The 3,814-nt window shown below is 31.9% G+C and overlaps 1 protein-coding gene across 6 annotated transcripts in view; it reads right to left on the bottom strand.

Annotated features, from left to right (window-relative positions):
- The window catches only part of LOC109546997 (FH1/FH2 domain-containing protein 3), a 136,090-nt gene that overhangs the window by 126,669 nt on the left and 5,607 nt on the right, over positions 1–3,814 (bottom strand). The window lies entirely within an intron of this gene.

The raw sequence follows: 3,814 nt of genomic DNA, 5'->3' as shown, positions 1-3,814 counted from the left end.
ATGGTGGAAAACACCGAAACGTTTTTTTAATTGATAAATAGACAATAAATGACTGAAGAACCCAGGATTTGATTTTAATTTGGAATTGAATTGAAACACAGTCAGGAAAGTACGTACAATTATTTTTTAATAAAAATCAATATAAGAAATAGGAACTTAGTTAATTTATTGAGAATAATAATAACAAAGTCAAGAGAAGTAGATATACTAGTAGCATCAAAATAATCAAGTAGCGAATAGTGAATGAAATCAATGAAAAAAATTATTAGTACATTATATCACATAGACGATCATTAAATACTTTAAAACAACTACAATCAAAACCTCTAATTGCAAAAGCGGTTGAAAAAATGCCTAAAGTACTCATAAAACTCCAAATTTTATTTTTCCATGATTGATTTTTTGAGCAGAAATACTCAAAAGTATCAGTTATTTGCTAAGTCATTGTAACTAGTTGGCTCTATGAAAATGAAAACAGTTACARAAAATATTGTACAGGTTTAAATATAGTAAATGGAATGCATTGAGAAAACCACGCAACATAGACTGGAAGTAATGTGTGTAAAGATTTGGCAGGCGAGCAAATGAAAATGATTTAGTTTTGTGTTCTGGATGGGTGACTAGGCAAATTAGATGAACTCTGAACTAGACTGAGTAATAAATAAGTGCATTATTTTCAATTAGCAGACAGTGAATGATTTGGTGACGAAAATTGCAGTTAAAATTCGTTAAGCTGGAACTGGACAAAAATCCGCAAAAAAGTTTAACTCAAAGAAAAAAGTTAAAAACACAGTCCTATTTAGAGAACCCGAAAAAAACTCAATGAAAAGCTTTACATATACAAAGCTCAACTCATTATGTACGCTAATTTTAAAATGTTTAAGATTTGACGCTCGGATTTGGGTCACATGGATTACAAGGCGTAACATGTACGTCAAGTTATTTACCTTATCGTGGCATACAAGTGGGCACGAATAGCTGCTATTTTCACTAATTTAGCACATTGGCCTATTAATCAAATCATTTTCCTGTAGAAACAAATGTGCCAAAAATTCGCGGAGCAAATATGACTGTAAAGCTTAAAAAGTTAGGTGTTTTCAGTAGGTAGTTAGCAATTGCAGGTAGGTAGCAATTGCAGTATATGTCTTTGAAATTAAGTTTTTCTAACAGCTGTTTCTTCATTCTCATCGATTTAAATGCCTTAAAAAATGTGGAAAGTTTGTTTTCAATTAATCTCCTCTAAAATAAAAACATATTAAATATTACAAGTGGGTTTTATAATGAAACTTATTAATGGTATTAACTTAATTAATTAAGTAACTTTTTTTTCTTGTTCGTAAATCTAATGTCTCAAGATTGGGCCAACTGATGTGGAAGAAATTTGGCGCGAGTATACTTGACGTAATGTTGAATAAGGGGAAAATATACCTAAAAATAATTTTCTCATGCTGCAAAATTCATGAAGAAATACGGTATTTTACGGTTTTTGTTATAAAGCCAATCATAGCTTCATCTAAAGTGAAATAATTCTTTTTGCGCAATCAATGTTTGTTATGTATTTTAATCTGCTGAACTCAAATCTAGGCAAAAAAAGCAAAAAATTCGTTTTTTTCCAGGTGCTCTGTTATTTTTTATTTTTTCAGGGCCCTTTTTATTTCCGATCTGCTTATTTCGGATTGTAGTTCTGAGTTTACGATTTTCATTTTATTTTGGATTTTTTTTTATTTTCCGGTGTTTTCTTTTTTGTTTGGTATAGCTCTGTATAAAATGGTTGTGCGGTATTTATGATATCTTCTTTAATATTGGTTTCTACGCCGTTCATGTCTTTATTTATCTCATATCTACCCAATGTTGGTCCTCATATCTACCCAATATTCCTGTTATTTTCTGTAACTCTTTCTATTTCTGTTTCGTGGTTTTCCCTTCTTTACTTATGTACCGCCTTTCCTCCATGAGTTTCTTCGTCTCTGCTGTGATGCAATTTTCCTTCTTTTTTCCTTTTCTGTTATTCCTTTTCCCACTCTAATCATGGTTTTTATTAGAGTATCGTTTATTTCATCTATATTTCCATTATCGCTGTTCAGGTTTTGTGTTAGTTGTGTTGTTGTTTTGTTTTGTTTCTCTTTATATATCGTCTTATTTTGTGCAAGTTTGGTCATGTCCAGTAGCTAGTTGTTTCCATTAAGCTTTTTCTTCATTACTAAATTGCTTTCAATACATGTCCTTGCTCTGACCATCCTATGATCGCTGCCTGTGGTGAATCTTTTCAAGACTGTTAGTTGCATCCTTAATTATATATTTTTCAGTACTTCGTATGTAATCGATTTCATTTTTCCTTAATTCATTAGGGCTGAGCCATGTGCACTTTCGTTGCGGATTATTTTTATAAAACGAGTTCATTGCGTATAACCCATCTAAAATAATATTTAGCATAATTCAAATTTCAGAGTGAACTTTTTCCTGAAGGGAAAACTAAGAAAATCCGTATATTTCTGGAGTTTTCCGCAATTGCATCGGAAAAGAATTTTATATTTATTAGTTTCATTTATAAATACTTGATTGGGAATAAAAATGATACTGCAGAGTGGTAGAGAAGTAAGCAAATATTTCTCAAATGAAGAAATATTGAATAGTAAAGTCGTTCTCAATTTCACAATATTTTATTTTTTCAATTGCAAACAAGAAATTATGAATCGAGGCTATTTCCCTAGACAGATCGTAGACTCTTAGTCGTCTCGAGTACAGAATATGTAAATACATTTAAAAAAATTATCACATGAAACCGATATATCTGCAAGAAAATAATTATTAAATTAGGCACTAGCACCACTGTAGTACCAGAAGTAGAAGATTTTCTCTGACTAATTACAGAGGGTTTACGAAAGTGAGTCCAAACGATCTTGATGGTTAATATTTTAATAGTACAAAAAGATTTCCCTTTTTGGCTGATTACAAGTGACTAAGCGAAAATGATGGTAAAAGTATATCAATTGATCGTTAATCTATTTCAAAAGAATGTTAATTTCACTTTCTGTGCTCCCCAACTGAGCGCCAAACACCCTTCAAACGAATAGTGCCAATTTTAACTCAACCCGTATGCAAATTTTCCCTTATCGAAATCTCATATTTTTGCTTACAACAAGCCTCTTTATCAGACAGGTTAAAGCATTATGAAGTGAAAACAGAAAGAAAATACATTTTAAGTAGATATAAGAGAGTGCGAAATAATAATAAAAAACGTGAACAAACGGAATGCGTTTCCTTTATGTCGAAATGCACTAAATGCGTGAACAATTTTTATTTCAGCTGATCCCCCATTTAAAAAGGGGAGTAGTGAATGAGCCTTATAAAATCCTATAAACCTGTCAACATGAAACGGCATTCCCCAGTAAAAAGGCGCCATCGTCACTATTCTTAGCATTATTTGGGTGCAGTGATGCATTGGCGTACTACCAGTGCGTGCAAGAAAGCCGAAAGTATTAAAAATAACTGTTGTAGAAAACCAAGAATAAAAGTCGGTTTTAGATACGAAGAATTAGGTCAGAGCATTTAGGTTCAAGTCGCAAAGAAAGTTAATGTTTAAGTGTTTTTGAAACTTTTTTATTGCCAGTAGTCATTTTCCAGTTACGACCAACTTACTGTATTATCTAACAATATATGGGACCTCGGAAGTATATTATTGCATTCCGATAGAAATTGGAACACTGTCAAACATATTAATTTAAAAATACACCTGGCACATACATATTACATATCACTAGCGCCTTGCATTTGCGTTCGTGGAGAATCAATGCCTTACCTTCACCTGTTAGCT

This window comes from Dendroctonus ponderosae, unplaced genomic scaffold (assembly GCF_020466585.1).
Source record: "Dendroctonus ponderosae isolate FM_Combo_2020 unplaced genomic scaffold, Dpon_F_20191213v2 Dpon_F_20191213_8, whole genome shotgun sequence".
Taxonomy (NCBI): Eukaryota; Metazoa; Arthropoda; class Insecta; order Coleoptera; family Curculionidae; genus Dendroctonus; species Dendroctonus ponderosae.
This window is presented reverse-complemented; position numbering and strand designations above follow the sequence as displayed.